At 35.7% G+C, this 18,969-nt stretch overlaps 1 protein-coding gene and 1 long non-coding RNA gene across 38 annotated transcripts in view; one reads left to right on the top strand and one right to left on the bottom strand.

The window, feature by feature from the left end:
• Positions 1–15,919, bottom strand: part of mef2aa (myocyte enhancer factor 2aa) — a 174,507-nt gene extending 158,588 nt beyond the window's left edge. For 18 of the 36 annotated variants that reach the window (XM_068214714.1, XM_073928865.1, XM_073928868.1 and 15 more), the window contains exons 1-2: positions 15,666–15,919; positions 3,019–3,155 (exon numbers count right to left, since the gene is read on the bottom strand). The gene's annotated coding sequence lies outside the window, so the exon portion shown is untranslated. Of the gene's footprint in view, positions 1–3,018; positions 3,156–9,349; positions 9,518–15,665 lie in introns of those variants that run through there. The other 18 variants (XM_068214713.1, XM_021467574.2, XM_005159042.5 and 15 more) reach the window with 2 other exon arrangements.
• Positions 13,393–16,615, top strand: LOC103909137 (uncharacterized). Of its 2 annotated transcripts, none has more exons than XR_012394313.1 (2): positions 13,393–13,486; positions 15,846–16,615. It is a non-coding gene; the product is annotated as an uncharacterized lncRNA (long non-coding RNA). The 2 variants fall into 2 exon arrangements; XR_002456047.3 differs by having other exon boundaries at positions 15,842–16,615.
• The last annotated feature ends 2,354 nt before the right edge of the window (positions 16,616–18,969 follow it).

The raw sequence follows: 18,969 nt of genomic DNA, 5'->3' as shown, positions 1-18,969 counted from the left end.
TGTGTATAAGTTCACATTTTAAAGTTGTATCAAGTGCCATTATGCCATTACAGTTGAGGTCAGAATTATTAGCCTCCTTTTTATTTTTTTTATTCTATTTCCAATATTTCGCAAATTATGTTTTAACAGAGCGAGGGCATTTTCACAGTATGTCTAATATTATTTTTTTCTTCTGAAGAAAGTCTTATCTGTTTTATTTCAGTTAGAATAAAAGCAGTTTTTAATAAAAAAAAATTATATATATATATATATATATATATATATATATATATATATATATATATATATATATATATATATATATATATATATATATATATATATATATATATATATTTTAAGGTCAAAATTATTTGCCCTTTAAAGCTATATTTTTTTCGATAGTCTACAGAACAAATCATCGTTATACAATAGCATGCCTATTACTCTAACCTGCCTAGTTAACCTATTGTAATTAACCTAGTTAAGCTTTTAAATGTCACTTTAAGCTGAATAGAAGTATCTTTAAAAATATTGAGTAAAATATTTTTTTACAGTCATCATGGCAACGATAAAATAAATCAGTTATTAGAAACGAGTTATTAAAACTATTATGTTTGAATCTTGAAAAAAAAATCTTCCCTCTATTAAACAGAAATGAGGGAAAAAATAAACAGGGGGGCTAAAAATTCTGACTTAATAATCTGTTAAAAATAATAATCTATTTTTATATAGGAAACAAGTATACGAAATTCATCTTATTTTGTTTAGCTGACTCCTGTGAGATTAATATATTATCTCAATTCATATACTGTATAATTCTCAATATTTCCAGAATTGTGCAGCAATAGATGATAAATATCTTGATGCTGCTTTAAGAAATCATTCTGATACAGTTGCTATGGCACTCTGAGAACTGCAGCGTCTCCATTAAATTTCTGATGGCCATTAAAGTTTAATACCCTTTAATGAATGTCAGAAGTTAAATGGAGATTATCGACATACTGAATAAAGTTCTTGCACATTTCAAACTCAAACTACAAAGACGCAAAGTTTGTGTTTACAAGCGCGTCGGTAGGGTAACACACTGACTACTCTCATCCTCCTAAATTCAGTTCTTGATGACCCAGACAGACCCCAAGGCTTTTATAGGTAGTGACAAATAGAGAAACAGGAATACATTCAGCTGACGTGTGTCTAGCCAGATAATTCTCAGTTGTAAGTCCCTCTCACATGCTCTTATTTAATTATAATTTTGCACAGGCTTTTTTGCCCCAGCCATTCTGCAACACTGGCTGTTCACTTTAAATGTGATTTATCCAATATTAACTCTGAAATCTTATCCACGTGTCAGAAAGTGAGCTGTTTTTTTCATGTGGCGGAAAGGCTTGTGCCAACTTGGATACTAATCCACAGGCCAATGATTTGGAAATCATCATCACTACATATTAAGAAGCCGCCTAATAAAGCTAAAACTGAGGAGCCTAAGAACCTGATAGAAGGTTTTATTTGGCAAGTGAAATGGAAACCTATTTACGGCTTGCAACAGACGCAGTTGTGTGTGCATGCGAGTTAAATGAGCGGCTAATATTTAGATACACGTCTTAACTGATGTTTTTTTTTTTTCTGTTTGCCTAACATGTTCCCATATCCTCTGGTAACTTATTTAGAATCAAAAGTGTGGCACAGCGGTGGGACAGAAGGCAGCCAGAGGTTTCTGGTTTTGGAGCTGCCTCTTATGGGGTGACCCCGCTGGGACGTCGTGCATTCCGCTGGGTTAGAGAGCTGATCCAAAAACCACAGATAATAGAGAGGGAAGTCAGCATGGACTCAAATCAACTGAATATATGCATGTTGATGCATATTCATAACTCTGCCCTTTATGGTGATAAAAGCAGCTCATTTATACGCCTTTTATCGAATAAAAAAAACCCTTCGAGATGTTCCCAGAGGAAGGGAAAAAGGTCTGCATTGCCCACACAAGCAAACTATGGCTCAAACATTATCTGCTGGGCTCAAGATTCTGCATCCTGCCTCCAGGTCTCACGGGAGAATGCTGGAATCTCCAGCTCAATGATAGGGTTCCAATAAACAATGAATCACGCTGCTCTGAGCAAGCGTGAAAGAGAGCCGTGGCACAAAAAGAAAACCGTGTGTGATTTAATGGACATGGTGCAGAAGTATGGCACATTCCATAAGGCTGATCTGAAAAATATTTAGAAGAGAACTGCTAAAGTGTCTTCACACTCTGGGAAAAAAAAGAGAATAGGCCCGGGACAAGAGCGATTGAACAAGTAATGAGTATAACGCGTCAAAAGAAGAGTCAATGACGTCCCCTAAAAACAACTTTCCAGTAAGTATTGCACAGATGTGTCATTAAATATGTCATTCAGTGGTTTTGTTGTGACTTGTTTTGGTTTGAGTGGATGACAGCCTCAACTAATCTCAAACATTGAACTTAACAACCTTGAATTTAATTAATAATATCTAAATAATTCTTAGAAATTATGTATTTTTTATTATTTAGCATATCCTACACTTTTTCTACCATATTCTGAGACGAAGTATTTAAAATAATAAACAAATAACCCTCACTTCAGAAAAAAAACATACAGACGGATAAGATTATATATTGGTAGCCTTGTAAAAGTCCAGCCTCCACTTGTTAAGTAGCATTTGTGGTTAACTTTGAGACTGAACAATGCATCCTTTGCCAGCTGCATCTGACTCAAATAAGACACTTAAGAGCAGGGCGTTTCACTTTAAATTCAGCTAACGTGAAATTAAACGTCAAATTAAACACTTTACAGCATCTGCACAGCTAGTGCAACTCCTATTTGCGACAACTTGTTTTCACACCATATAAATCATATTGTACATGTAGAGTATGGCGGCAGGCACTTAACATTAGACGTCAACTGACCATATGGCACTGTATCATGTTTACTTTATCAGATTTAACACAAAAAAAGTAAGGCTCTGTATAATTAAAACAGACACAGCGTTGTTTGACAGGAAGAGAAGAAGAGTCGAGCTTACCCTAACAAACGAAGCGGCGCAATCCTCAGTCCTGGACCCAAAATATCCAGCTTATTTACGTTCTTTCTTCCTTGGCTTTCAATGCCTTCTCTCGACTTGGAGCTTCCTGGTGCTTTCTCTTCCTCGGGTAAAATGCCCTGTTCGAGGGGGAAGGGAAGAGAGGAAAAGTGTTTCGCTCAGTGATTCAGAAGCATGGTGTAAACGCCAGCCTTCCCTTTCTGACAACCAGCGTTAATTGCAGATCAGACTCGCCCACACACTCCAGACTCTCTCTATTCACTCTCTCCTGGAAGGAGCTGAGAGCAGGCTGTGAGATTGGAGTGCTATGAACAGCACAGTGGGAGATGCTCTAACCCCCACCCCGTGCAACACCAATCACCACCTCTGGAGCTCGACTTCACCACGGCTGACTTTATTTCACAAGAACGGCACAGGCACAGACAGACGCCCCTGGGACGATGCATACTGACAGTGAGGTGCAAGTGCGCCGTTTAGCATACGCTATAAATCTGATGTGTTATACCTGATGAAGTGTAAACTACAGTCTACAGCAAGCCTGGGGAAGAAATATTAAAAAAGCGGCCCTCAGAAAACTTCTGAGCAATTCCAGCATTATAGATGTGACATTTGCAGTAAAAACTCTAAACATATATTCACATAGAAAGTATTTTTGTTAATTTTATATTGAAGCAACTGTTAATATTTTCCAAAAGAACCAACCACAGAGTTATGAGATCAGAAAAATATGAATCTGTAAACATTTTTTGTAATTTAAATGAGGAAAATAAACATGCATAATGGATGTGACCAAAAAAGTTTGCGAGTTTACAGTATATAGCATACTTTGTAGAAATTTGCGAATTAAACTGCACAACCCAAAAGAAATAATGCTAATCAAAAGGAAAAGCTCACTACCGTACAAAAAATGTTGATTTTATTTTGTTTGACATTTTTTGCATTAATGAGGGAAAAGCTTCGTTATGGATGTGTTATCTCTCCATTATGAAAATTCGCACTTGTGTGACTTTGGTAAGTCAAATATAATAGCTTAAAAACACTGAAAGAGACATTTTTCTATATTTTTAAGTACTGTAAAATGCTTGCAGTCACAAAAAAAATTAAGAACCAGTTTGTCTATTTTGGTGAAAATAATTTTTTCATGGCACGGTTGATATTTGCATGGAATTGCATTCAAAAAAGTTAGCAAGTTTTCAGTATACAGCATACTTTGTAGAAATTCTGTGAATTACACAGCACAACCCAAAAGAAACAATGCTAATCAAAAGGATAAGAGCCGGCTCACTACAGAACAAAAATTGATTTTATTTTATTTGACATTTTTCCATTAACGAGGGAAAAGCTCCGTTATGATTGAGATACTTTTTCGTTATGAAAATTAGCACTTGTGTGACTTTAGTAAGTCTAAAATAATAGTTTGAAAACACAGAGACATTTTTCAATATTTTTAAAGTACTGTAAAATACTTGCTGTCACAAAAAATTGTAGAAACGGTTTCTATATTTTGGTAAAAACTGAAAACCCAAACCCAAAAGAATTAATGCTAATCAAAAAGATAAGAGTCAGCTCACTACTGTATATAACAAAAATCGTTGATTTTATTTCATTAGACATTTTTGCATTAATAGAGGGAAAAACTTTGTAGAATGTAGAAACGGTTTCTCTATTTTGGTGAAAACTTTTTTTTTTATGGCAAGGTTGATATTTGAAGGGAATAGCTCTTGTACAGCTCAAGTGTGCTCAGATCAAAAGCTGTACAACACGCAAAGTCAGTTAGACGGATGATTAAAGTCCAGTGTTGACAGTAAAAAATGCTGGGTTCCACACAATTCCCAACACAAATCAATTAAGTAAACTTTTTCCACTTTAAAGTGGAACATAGAACTATTAAGTTGTTCCTAAAAAAACTCAAGAATTGTGTGGATTAAGCTTATTTTAAACAAGTAGTTTAAAACAAGCAGCAAAAATCTTTGATTAAGTGATGTTGAGTTTATCCTGGAAGTCCTATTCGATAATGATTATCTTCAATGCTTTTAGCAGTGACTGTGCTTAAAAAATGAAGTGATTAAAGGAACATAAAATGTCAAATATATATATATATATATATATATATATATATATATATATATATATATATATATATATATATATATATATATATATATATATATGAGAAATAAGTATATATTTTTGTAAAACAAGCAATACAACTAGTGCAGTGAGTAAACGAAATAACACATCTTAAACAAAAGATGCTTTATTAACAGAGCACAGCAGGACACCATGCAGCTTCAAGTGTGATGTTGTGCTTTATCAGATTTGAAGAGGGCCATGTCGGGTGAACAGCATTCAGAATATTAAAAGAATTCCTTCGCTGACTAATTCATTGTCGAGTGTGTAAACAGAAAGATATTGAGTTTCAGTGTGGTGTTTTCAGTGCTGACTTTGCACCCATGTTTAGTTTGGGCTTATTAAACTATAATGAAGTCGCACCGAAGGCTAGATGGAAAAAGTGTGATGGCATTATACACTTGACTGGGATATTAATTCTTTATAATGCATCGGCGGAGGGCAGCAAAACAAATTTAATTAAAACATATTTTAACATAGTTTGCAGCTCTTCAGTGCTATACTTACAGTTCATGGGCTGATATCTCAGTCAGAGAGCAGAGAGATCAAACGGTTAAATAGAACTAATGCTGGCAGCAAGGCAGAATAAAAGCCTGTCCTTCAGACATATACTTCTTATTCACTTATGGTTTTATATAAAACTTGTGTCGTTTTTTATTATTAATTTATTTTTTTCATACCTGCCAATGGCCGGCAACTTGAGAAAATCTACTGGCCATGAATATTTTTATCCACCATGAAATTACATGTGCTTTATTGTTTTATTAAAAACAAGTAGGTCAAATTGGAGTGACATGTCTATTTGCATGAGTAATAGCAGCATTATATTGCAGCGTTATATATAAGGTGTGATATTTGCAGTAAAATCTTAAAACACAGAATTCACAGAGAAAGTATATGTTAACATTGTCTTGAATCATCTGTTTATATTTTCAAAAAAACAACTAACCACATAGTTATAGGAGCAGAAAAAAATATCAATCTGTAAACATTTTTAGATTTTAAATGAGGAACATGTGTTATGGATGTGACGGAAAAAGTTTACTGTATATAACTTTACTTTGTAGAAATTCTGTGAATTAAACTGCCTAACCCAAAACAACCCAAAATAATTAACGCTAATCGAAAGGAAAAGAGTCGGCTCACTATAGAACAAAAACAAATCATTTTATTTATTTATTTATTTATTTGCATTTATGAGGAAAAAGATCCATGATGGATGTGACAGATGTGAAATTGGCACTTGTGTGATTTTAGTAAATCAATTATAATAGTTAAAACATTAACAGAGACATTTTTGAGTATTTTTAAAGCATGTAAAATACTTGCTTGCACAAAAAACGCAGAAACAGTTTCGATATTTTGGCGAAAACTTAATTTTTTTCATGGCAAGGTTGACATTTCCATAGAATTGCTCCACTATAAATAAATAAATATAAATAATTATATTATGGAATTATAAAGCATTTAATATTACTACTTTTTATTGTATATAAGAATTATTAAATTTTTGGTATTAATATTACTATTATTATTATTATATAAAATACTCTTTTGTTGACAGCTGTAAACCCTTCTAATACAACGTATAAAGATGTTTGCCTCGCTGTAAATGATGCAGCGCATTAAATATTTATAGAATAGAGAATATGCATATTAATTTTGTTTCAATACAGCAGTTATACCACACCACGTTACAAGACACTGCTATTTATTTATAGTTACCGGCCAACTGGTAAGTGATGCAGTTTCATAAACGAATTGACGCTGATTTCTAACTCACATTTGCCTCTTGACAAGCATCTTTTTTCAGTCCTGCCACATTACATATTTTAATTTAACTTTAGAGTCTTTGACTACTATGGATTTATTGTTTGATATAATGTATTGTACTTATTATGTTGCTATATTGCAAACATTACTTTTTTTGCAGATGGGATAATTACAACAGTGTAATTACAGATGTAAATACAGAAATTAATTATCTGTGTTACTGTATTTCATGTCTTTATAACAAATACAATGTGCTCAAATTCAAAACAAACACTAATACATATGTTCATTTTAGAACAAAACACTTGCTTTTCTATAAAACAATCTTTCGGTGCATCTTTAAAATTTTAAATATTTATCACTGAATTAACGGCAAGGGGCTATGTCCACTGATTTTAAGCTTCTTAAAAGCCAGCAAACAATCAGCAGACAAACATTCCTCCTGAGGTCATTTTCATGATTATGTACCGTGACCTGATTGTCTATCTCGTGTGCCTCGTAATTACAATGCCTTTCAGACACAAGCAATGAGCAATACTATGAACGCATTTAGCCTCTGACATTAGGACAACAGGTCAAGACATTGTGTCTTGCTTTTGTATTGATTTGATCAATTTTATATCTTTATCAATATGAATTATTTATAATAACTCACCTAACACATTTTTTCTGAAGGTCAAAATGACATCTTGTAATGTAGCGTTTAAGGAAAGCCTAAGGCACTTTGCTGATAACTAAATGGCGGGCTACAGAGCCATTAACAGAGGCATGTGTAATCTTACAAGCACAAGTACTACACTCTCTGCATGTGGATGATTAGGTTGTTCCCTCACTGTGCATGTCCAAGTCAGCAGCTCTTGCAGAAAGAACACACAGCACAACAAAAAAAAAAAAGGATTTACAGTGAAACGATTGTGGCACAAAGGTAATGCATTTAAAGCACTGTTTGTTAATTAAATTTATTTTTTCCTGCTATAGTTTGTACTAAACTATTAAAGCTGGTTTGAATTAAGCCTTTATGAAGGTGCTGAGAATAACATCAAATCAGTTTTGCTTCAAACTATTCAGAATAAGAACTTTAGCTTACATTTGTTTGTTTGTTTGTTTGTTTGTTTAGAGAGAAGTCAAAACTGGGCATTTTATGACCCTAATGCTAATTAAATCAAATCCAATAATACTACAAATAAATTAAAATGAACTAAAAATTTTAATTGAATAACACTGCTGTAGTTTAATGGCCTTGCAGATGAGTCACAATGATGTACCACACAATATCTAGACCTCTCACTTGTTTGTAACAGAACCGCGTGACCCCACAAATAGCATTAAATCACAATTGAAAAGCTATTATAATATAATTGATGGGATCAATTTACACTTGTCTCAGTTTATTCACTAACATATAGTGTGACTCCAATAAATCTGAGACGGTTCACCAATGTGACACTTATTGCTGTTATGTCAACTAAACAAAACTTCTTAACAGACCAGCACCATCTCCATATCAGACAGAAAAATGTCCGAAATTACTTTAAAGTTAGTTTTAATAGATAAAAGACAAAGATATACGATAGATTGATAAAGTGATCGGACGTGCTTTAGTTACGGAGGCAATGCCCTACATTTCAACCCTGCAAACAGTGCGTGTTTAATGTGTATTAAAATGTAAAACATTTACTCATCACAAATTGCATCCTCTGACGTCTACGAAAATTGCGCTACCACTTCTAGTTGTCAGAACTAGTTTTGGTGCTTTAAACAACTGTGCTGTCCAAAAATCAAAGTTAGAATGAATTACATATATACAACGTGCTACTTTAACCAGACTGTCAACATGTTCAAAAGCAACACAATGAAACATTAGAATCAACAAAAATTCAATCGCATAAGTTCTGAAGGTAAACTAGCTCTATTCTCAAGTTGTGAACTTCTGCAGGTGACCCTTTCAGCCAATGAATCCTGAATATCCCTGAGTGAAAGCTTAACGGTTTCCAAAGTTAAGTATACACAAAATTTCTTTACTTTAGCGCCATTATAAGCTATCGGTCTTTTTTCAATAGCTCCTCCAAAGACATTTAACAACGCCCGGGAAACAATGATGAGAGACTCGGCGCAACATTTGCCAAGTGTCAAAGTGAACTGAACCACGCACGAGCTCTTCTACAGAGAATTACGAGCACGATAAACAGTGTTGTCCTTCAGTCTGAAGGCACGACTCGGGACAAAACACTTCGAGCTTGTTGCCGACCATTGAGACACGCACATGACAAACATGTTTAAGCTTCCCAAACGAATTGTAACGCGTTTAATTTGCGCTCATCCAATCTCACTCCACGACTCCCTCCTCTCTTCTCTCTCCCTCTCTCTGAGTCCGCTGCTGTGTAACATTGTTACTATTTTTGCGACTCACCTTTTTTCTCCGTGGTCCCCCTCGCTGTATATAGATACTGTGTATCAGTGACTCCCGTGGATACACTGTGACATAAATGTATTTTCAGTCACATTGACACACGGCTTCTATTTTCGGGAGCTGAGCTGACAAACTCAGAAGAAGCAGCAGTCGCTCTTGTCACAACATAAGCTCCTCCTCTAAATGACGATAACTAGACGGAGTCAACCTCATACGGCAAGCCGTTTTAACATATGTTATATAGGCCACTGTTACTTGTGTGTTACAATTAATAAGATCTGAAATTACCAGTTTTTTTTTTAAGTTTTACTTGTAACTGCTCTGTTGTCACAAATAAGCCTCCTAGTGGTTTTAAAATATCCCTACTGACAGTCTGTGTAAAATTAAGATTTACAATGTTTGTTTGCCGGTGCACATTGTAAGTCATTTTGCTGGTTTATAGCCTACTTCTGCGTTGGGTGATCGGCGTGACCCATGGTGCCTGCCCTGCACGTAGCTGTGCATTTATACTTCATTGTGCTGTTTGTGTTGCTCTACAATAACATCTGCGAAAAGTTAACTGGCAGTAAGTTTTTATGTTCCTCTGTGTTGAGTTTTTTCAGGAGTATTTTGTTTTTTTCTGAACGAAGAAGCTAAAACTTGCTCATTTAGAGGCTCAAACTAGCGTGCAACAACTTTAATCATAAGGTGAACACAAAACAAACATTTCCATCTGGAGCACCTTCACGGGACTTCACACTTGTAAACAGCTCTATCGGTCTTGCGGCTCTCAGCACTGCCCACGCTCATCATTGCTACCAAAACGACCAATCACAGAGCTTGTGCTAAGAGTCATTGCAACGTGTAGTTACATTTTTTGAGAGGTGTGCTTCAGCGTCGGCCACAGCGAGGGTTATGTGACTTTGTGAAGGCTGCACCGGACCATACGCAGATTGAAGTAGAAGTATAAATTAGCCTTTAAGGTGAACAATGAATCAGTGCAAGTTAAATCATTAAACAAAAATTGTTTGATAATCTTCAGTGAAAGTCTGACCATCTGATTCCAAGTTTGGAGTGGCAGTCCTTTTCAATTTAATGGCCACACCCCTCTTACCATTAGTTTGCTACAAGCCACACCTCCTACTCAACATTTAGTTTCAGGTGGAAGTATCAAGTATTGTTTCAGTATCAACATTCTGAAATAAAGGTCTCAGTAACTTACAGTTTACTTTAATTACTAGTGCATTCAAATGACTAGAATGTATTTCAGCTCTATTGTTGCATTATGAATAGGGCCAGACGGAATTTGCGGACATTTTTTGCTATTTCTGCGGAGAATTTTGGTAAAAATAAGCGGATTTCTGAAGAATTATTTTGGGAGTATCATTTACTCTAGTAAATAAACAAAATTAACGATGGGCTAAAAAATCTGCAGAAAAATCCTAATTATGGGCCTAATTATGACATACTAGAACCTATTTTTGAAATACTCTCACATTATAAATAAATCACTTTTCTTTTCTTTAGTCTTAGTCCCTTTTAGACCAAGTTTACAGAGCATGATTTTCATATTGCTCGGATTGCTTTTGTTTTCATACTGCATGACTATCCAGGGTAGCATTCAGGTGCTGCTGTGTTCATACTGATGGTTCTGTGACAAGAGAATACTGCATGGTGACAAATAATCGCAGACAACTCTGGCTAACAAATGTACATGTGAAGTGATAAAATCCCTCAAGATCATGTACAAGATTGTAAATGGTACCCTGCAAAAAAAATAAAAAATTTAAATAGGCAAATAGACCATTCAAATCTATGTAAATACCGATTTACAATAACATTTTAAGCAAAAAACAAAAAAGAAAAGAGTTGAAGGTCAATAAATAATTTAGCAAAGTAATGCTTCTGCGACTGATCAAGCAAATGTTTCTTTTTTTGTTCGTGTACCCGAACTCTCCGCTGTCCTGTATACTGTTCACTCATTGGCTGATGGTCATCGCTCATGTGTTTTTCAGTCAGAAAACATTTACACAGCTTGATTTTGAATCACCAACAGGTCCTGATATGTTTAGCATGGCAAATATTTCACAGGCATCTGCGATTCTCTCTGATAGCAAAATTCAGAGTTAAAACCATGCAGCGTGAACTGGGAATTTATCAGGAAGAACATGCAAACTCCAGACAGAAAAACCTCCTGGTCCAGCCACGACTTGGACGATAAAGTCTAAAAAGGATACATGGCTGGGTTTAGGATTTGGGTGGAGGTAGACATTAATAAAATACAATTATTGGGAAATTCAATAAATAATATAAATAATTTTGTTTAACTTCTGGTCGCAACCATATCTAATCTAGTTACAACTGACTTGTACTCGGTACCTTCTTGCCGTTAGGCAACAATACTAGCTACTGAAACACCATGTCAGCCAATAATCGAATGCTTGCATGCTACAGTGACAATTTTTTACTACGTAAATCACAGATTTTGCAAAGAGATTCAAAAAATACTATAATTTATGACTCTTGCATGAAATAATCCAAATATATGTATTTGAGTTATAACTTGTGGTGAGAGATGGCACACAGACCCTTGAAGGCCAGAAGAGGTGCTGAAAGTTGTTGCAATGCACATGCATTGAAGGCCTGTTTAAAAAGTATACTTTAAATGGCTGTGTTTGACTGTGAGCAATGTCTACTTAAAACTTCAGTTTTAGTTCAGTATACATCGCAAGAGATGCAAATTAAGAGACCATACACAAGAGGAATAATACAGTTTTTGAACTCAGTTTACAAGGTGTCAACACTGAATCAGCCATTGTTTCAGTCTAAAACAAAACATAAGAACAAGTACAAACTCCTAAGAATGTAAAAATAGTAGACACAACTTTGAGCACTTGTATGAGGTGATTACAATCTATTTTAATCAGATACAAACATATTTTTGTAGCTCAAAACATGTAGAGGGAAGAATGAATCAAAGAAATGAAGTGAATGTATAATTTAACTGAACTGTATGTGTACATTAAAAATTATACTTTGGACAAATAATTATCAGAACTCGTTAGTTAGTGTCTGATAAATAATTACTACTCTCTCTCTCTCTCTCTAACGTGTATATATATATATGTATGTATATAACTGCTACTACTGAGTCTTGAAGGTCTATCTTTTGGGTTTACACATATACAGATATAAGCACTAGCCTAATACAATACAAGTCAGACGTGAACCTGTAAAAAACACCTATTTGAATACACAGGCTACTTGTCCAGACATATCTAAACCACAGATCTATTTCCACAGAGTTTAATGGAAAAACTATATCAGTTTGTTTTGGGATTGTGGTCACCAGCAAAGAACAACTATTGTTGAGACTATCACTAATGCATTACTTTGTTAAAACTTAAAGTCATAAAACGGAAACTAGTTAGATTTAAGGGGGAAATGTGAAAGGGGCTTGCCATACAACGCCGCCTCCTCATCCTCCACCTCCTACTCTACTCGTGTCTCATCTACAGTTTAAAAACAAATATGATAAACTCGAGAACTGCGACTTAACCGTGATGAAAACTGCACGGAGGAAATCTAGCAGACACCGTCTTTTGTCATAAGTAAAAGCGGCTAAATTAAGCGAGTGCGAAACTTCAGGAGAGAGCGAGAGGAAACGGCTCACTAACCGCCACACCATGACATCACCGTGTTTAACAGTTTTAAAAAGCGAACAAACAACTCGAATAGTCACTTAAACATGCATGTCAGAGCAACGAGGAAGTGTAAAAGTTAATAAAAGCGTCACTGCCGAGTAAAATCCTCAAGTGCAGCGATTAGTCTCTGTTTGCTAAAAGCCCGTTACGTGCGGAGCAATTGTAATATTTATTATGGTCGTAAGACTGGCACTACCTTAGATACGATTGACGTAAGTTCTATAAAACAACAGTAACAATAGGGTCAGTGCTTTAGAAGTGACATCTTTCTCCTCCAATCGGATCCTGCGGCGTCGTGTAAGCATCCAATCAGAGAAAAGAGGCTGACTGCGTTTTACGTTGCATGTGGCTGTGTCACGTGTAGTTGTAGGATCTGTGGAAGAGGTGTGGTGCTGAACATGAGTTGTTTTGCTGGGACTTACAGAGAATTTGTATTACAACCGCTTTACAGCAGGTAAAAAGCGACACGCAGGACATCAAAGGAATTACATAAAAAACAGTTAAAACAATGCAAAACTGCGTAGAAAGGTTTATACAAGAATCAGTGATTCAGTTTCTTTTATTTGTGTGTGGTTATGTTTGGACTTTGTTGTTAGTAAACGGTGAGTGTCTTCACTTTCATAAATGTCTTATCCACTGGGTTTGTTACAATACTGTGACAGGACAATCAGGTAGGCTACATACTTGTTTTAAGCACACTGAGCTTCAAAAATTGTACCTGTACAGTGTACACAAATCTTGATGTATAAAACAAATATAAAACAATCTCTGATTTATACCGCTGTAAAAACTGGCAGCAATTTAGATTTCATAGTAAACATGTTTGTAGCATGAATACAATTTGATATTTTTACAGAATATTAAAATGTTAAGATAAAACTAACAAGTAGTTTCCTTGCTTATTCTTCCTGAGAATTAATAGGTTATAACGATCAATAATCTCCATATTGATATAGTACATTAATTAAAACAATTAGTTAAAAAAAATATTCTTGTAAGTGATTGTGAACAGATGTTTGTTAATGTGATTATTTAGAATACTTTTATTTCACAATTAACACACAAAGTCTATCAAAAGTTTGAATATAATAATAATAATATTTATTAATAATTAATTCATTCATTTTTCTTCAGCTTAGTCCCTTTATTAATCTGGGGTTGCCACCGCAGAATGAACCGCCAACTTATCCAGCATATGTTTTACACAGATGCCCTTCCAGCTGCAACCCAGTAATGGGAAACATTCATACACACTCATTCACACACACTACTGTCAATTTTATTCATTGATACATTTTCTTTTCGGCTTTGTCCCATTATTAATCTGGGGTCTCCACAGCGGAATCAACCGCCAACTTACCTAGAATAAATTTTACACTGTGGATGCCCTTCCAGCTGCAACCTGGTACTAGGAAACCTACAAGAACACTGGGTGAACATGCAATTTACCCAGCTTACCCAGCTGGGACTCCACCCAGCGACCTTCTTGCTGCAAGGCGACAGTGCTAACCACTGAGCCACCATGTCGCCCCTTTATTAATAATTATATTGCTAATATGATTGAAAAGGTCTCTTGCTCTCCACGTATGATTGTTTATGATTGTCAATGATACAACATAAATAATGTAAAATTAAATTTTTACTTTAAAATGACTACTTTGCTTACTTGTGATTATAGTTTCAGATATCATTCCAATATGCTGATTGGCTGATTATGTTCAATTAATATTGGAGTACAATCATTTATATATGTAGCCACTGTCACCTTTTGATTTTTTGATTGTGTCCTTGATTAATATGAGTACTATTTATTTAGTTCCATTATTGAATTTTTATATAAAAATAAAAAAGAAATATAAAAGTTAGTAATCCATGATGAAATCCCTGATTATGTGTACTTCATGACTTCACATTTTTTCACTTTCTATTTGAAGCCTTGTAAAGCTGGAGCTGTACATAAAAATAGTCCCATCAGGGCTGGGCACATACTCCGGATCCCCTGTGCAAACACCCATTGGCACCAGAACCCTAACAAACCGCACTGAACACCAGCCACCTGTGGTCTACATATTAGCCGGAAAGTAACACATGTAGCTTTTTTCTTCCATCCAACTGAGTGAGTAACCAACTGTAAATTATTTTATTTAGCTGTTTTTAGATAATAATAATAATAATAATATAATTACAAAATTATATATATATATATAATTTACTTTGATTATGTGAAAAAATGAATTGCTAGTAAAACAGCCCACAATCCGAATGAGCTGTCCATTATTATGTTGTACATTAGTATAAATTATATTATATTAAATATTATTTTTTTAGGTATTTTGTTTAGAAATTATAAAAAATAGATTAATGTGTAATTTCAGCATTAACAAACAAAACCTTTCATTATAATGAGTTTTAACAAATTTTCAAAATGGTAAAAAAAACGTTTGAGATTTAAAATGCATAAGTAAAGGACCTTAAAATGTAAAAAGATGTTGTTGATTAATAATAGATAGATGTTAAGCTGTTGCCTTCTTTGCTTGCGCTAGCCTATTACTTACTTATCACAATCGGTCAGGTCATGTGTCAATAATTCATACACAATCCCCTCCATCTCTGTGAAGTTGTGTGTCTCTCACCTGTCTGTAGAGATGATCGATCCCCTTCACAGAACCTGCTGCTCAGGCCTTCCCCAGGTGTGCCACTATTACTTTCTTAATTCCCTTCAATCAAATTAATTCTCTCTTCTCTTCTTCCTCCTCCACGTTCTCTCTATCTCTCTTGTGCTTTCTGTCTCTCTTTGCTTTCCTCAAAGCCAGACCAGCTGGCTTTGGACGGCTTTCTTCTTGCCCCTGTGAGGCCTGACTTCACACTCTCGTCCCTGGGTCTTTCTGCCGGAAGGGAGCTGGGCGACAGAAGTTTGAAGGGTAGGATCCCAGATGGACGCTGACACGCTGGGCATGCGTGTATGTGACAGGGCTTGGCTCAGGGGAGTGGTGGACCAGCCGCAGCTGTCACTCACAAATACTGAGTGTGTTAGATGTGTTTTGTCTTATTAGTATTGATAAAAGTGCAAAATTGTGCTGATCGGAGAACAACAATGGCTGACTATTCACAAGAGAAAGGGACGATATAAGGAATGATGCCCTGTTGGTTTGCTTTCTCATTGTAAAACTTTGCCAGCGATGGCACCAGTATTTTCAAGTGTAATTTTAATTGCCAGTAGAAGTCATGTTACATTAGCCACCAACATTTGAGGATGATTTCAAATCATACTGTAAGTTGCCATGAAGCTTCGCATTGAACATTTTCTTGGATAACCAAACGCAATCTTAGAATCATAACTGTCAGTTTGAAAACCTTGCCCCACTATACTTTTGATACCTTTTGGACATAGAAGGACCACTACACCTCTACTCAAATATGCCATGGAGGGGTATGCACATTTTTAGAAATAATGATGCATAATGATTGTTTGGAAACATGGGTTTACAGATCCCAATGTAAATGGGAGGATTTCCATGTTATCACAATGGCATTGATAATGTACTGTAGGGAAAATAAATAATTAATGACTTAGTAGAAAACCTACGTCGTTTGTGCATTATTTTCTAATAATTAAAGAGTTTTAGCTTTCGGCACCATAGAGAAGTTTATGGTTTGATGGTGTTTATGCTATGTCAGTGACAATCATAAGGCTTTTCAAACCAGACTTGACGCAACAGAAACCTTTAAGTACTAGCCATTCAGAAGCGCAGAATAGTGCACTGCACTCCCAACAAAATGTTAATATTTAAAATCTAATTAATACATATTAAACATCTTTTTTATTAAAAGTACATGCTGAGTGACTGATATTTGTCACTGTTTTAATGCTTTTTTTTAACTTACAACCCCAAATCAGAAAAAGTGCATACAAGCACTTGCATACAAGACAATGCAAAATCACATTCTGCACACATTACAAAGTCCTGGCTGCGGAAGATACAGGTACTTGACTGGCCTGCCTGCAGTCCTGACCTGTCTCCAATAGAGAATGTGTGGCACATTTTGAAGTGCAAAATGTGACAACCAAGACCCCATACTGTTGCCCACGTTAAGACTTGTTTGCAAGACGAAGAAGACAAAATTACACCTGAAACACTTTATCATTTGGTGTCTTCAGTCCCTAAATGCTTTTAAGTGCTGTGAAAAGGAATGGCAACATCACAAAATGGTGTATGCTGTTCTGTTCCAACATTTTTAAAATGTGTTGCAAGAACCTAAATTGGAATACTTGCTTATTTGGAAAAACAAAACAATAAAAACCATGAGGAAGGCATAAAATAATGTTTGTTGTATTGTCTGCAATGAAATAGTAAAAGTAAATTTAGAAATCACTATTTCCTTTTTTATTTGCTTTTTCCATACTGTCCCAACTTTTTCTGATTAGGGGTTGTAGTTATTTTATTTTCAAGATCTGGGGTAAATTATCTGCTTCCACTTTTAGTATGGCAAAATATTTCACGTAAATTGGTTTTCAAACTCTCATTAGTAGCATTTAACCCTGGATATAGCACATAATCAGCACCTGAGGTCATGTCATAGTACAGTAGTTTAATCACAGTGTCACACAAATAGAAACTTCATGCTTCACTGTTGCAGATAGTTCAGACAAAAACTAAGATTGAAAAGATGCCTTTTATCTTGTTACACACAAACATGTCATATGTAGTTCAAGGTGTAAACACGTTACAGTCCCTGTGAAGCTGATACTTGATTTCTATTAGCTCATCTACAGTTGAGAGGAGGAGCTTACTAATAGGTTCCCAATTAATGCACATGAATAGTTTCACAAAGGTAGATTATGGTGTATTCATTCATTCATTCCACTTATTAATCCGGGGTCGCCACAGCAGAATGAACCGCCAACTTATCCAGCACATTTTTACAGCGGATGCTCTTCCAGCCGCAGCCCATCTCTGGGAAACATCCACACACTCGTTCATACACACACTCATACACTATGGACAATTTAGCCTACCCAATGCATCTGTACCACGTTTTTGGACTGTGGGGGAAACCGGAGCACCCGGAGGAAACCCACACGAACGCAGGGAGAACATGCAAACTCCACACAGAAACGCCAACTGAGCTGAGCCGAGGTTCGAACCAGCGACCTTTTTGCTGTGAGGCAACAGCACTACCTACTGCGCCACTGCGTATGGTGCAATTTAATGATATTTTTTAGTAAGTTGTAAGTTTATTTGAAAAAAAATATCTAGCAGTGGCGCAGTAGGTAGCGTTGTCGCCTCATAGCAAGAAGGTCGCTGGTTCGAGCCTTGACTGGGTCTGTAGGCGTTTCTGTATGGAGTTTCCATGTTCTCGCTGCGTTCACGTAAGTTTCCTCCAGGTACTGCGGTTTCCCCCATAGTCTAAAGACATGCGGTACAGGTGAATTGGGTAGGCTAAATTGTCCATAGTGTCTGTGTGTGGATGTTTCCCAGTGATAGTGGTTGCAGCTGGAAGGGCATCTGCTGCGTAAAAACATGCTGGATAAGTTGGCGGTCATTCTGCTGTGGCGACCCCGGATTACTAAAGGGACTAAGCTGAAAAGAAAATGACTTTCTACTTTCTACTTCAAAAATTCATAAAGTTTTGCATTCAACAGCCGAATGTTTTATGCCAGCTGAAGTTAAGGTTTTGTATTGATAGGTCATAAAGACCCAGAGAATTGCAGTGTGGCTTATAAACCTTGCTCAAATAGAAGACAGCTGACATTTTCAGCATTGTACCAGACCACAAATAGCTTCAGACTGCTTAGATACTATGCCACCAATTAAAGGATCTTATAATATCACTCATAGAATAGACTATTAGAGCACCAAGTTAAGAGTTAGAATTCTGACTGAACTTTCCTGGAATCTAGTTTTTGACAACAGACTCATTGGACTAATAAACATA

This window comes from Danio rerio, chromosome 18, assembly GCF_049306965.1.
Source record: "Danio rerio strain Tuebingen ecotype United States chromosome 18, GRCz12tu, whole genome shotgun sequence".
Taxonomy (NCBI): domain Eukaryota; kingdom Metazoa; phylum Chordata; class Actinopteri; order Cypriniformes; family Danionidae; genus Danio; species Danio rerio.
Note: the sequence above shows the minus strand (reverse complement) of the source record. Positions and strands in the feature narration are given on the sequence as shown.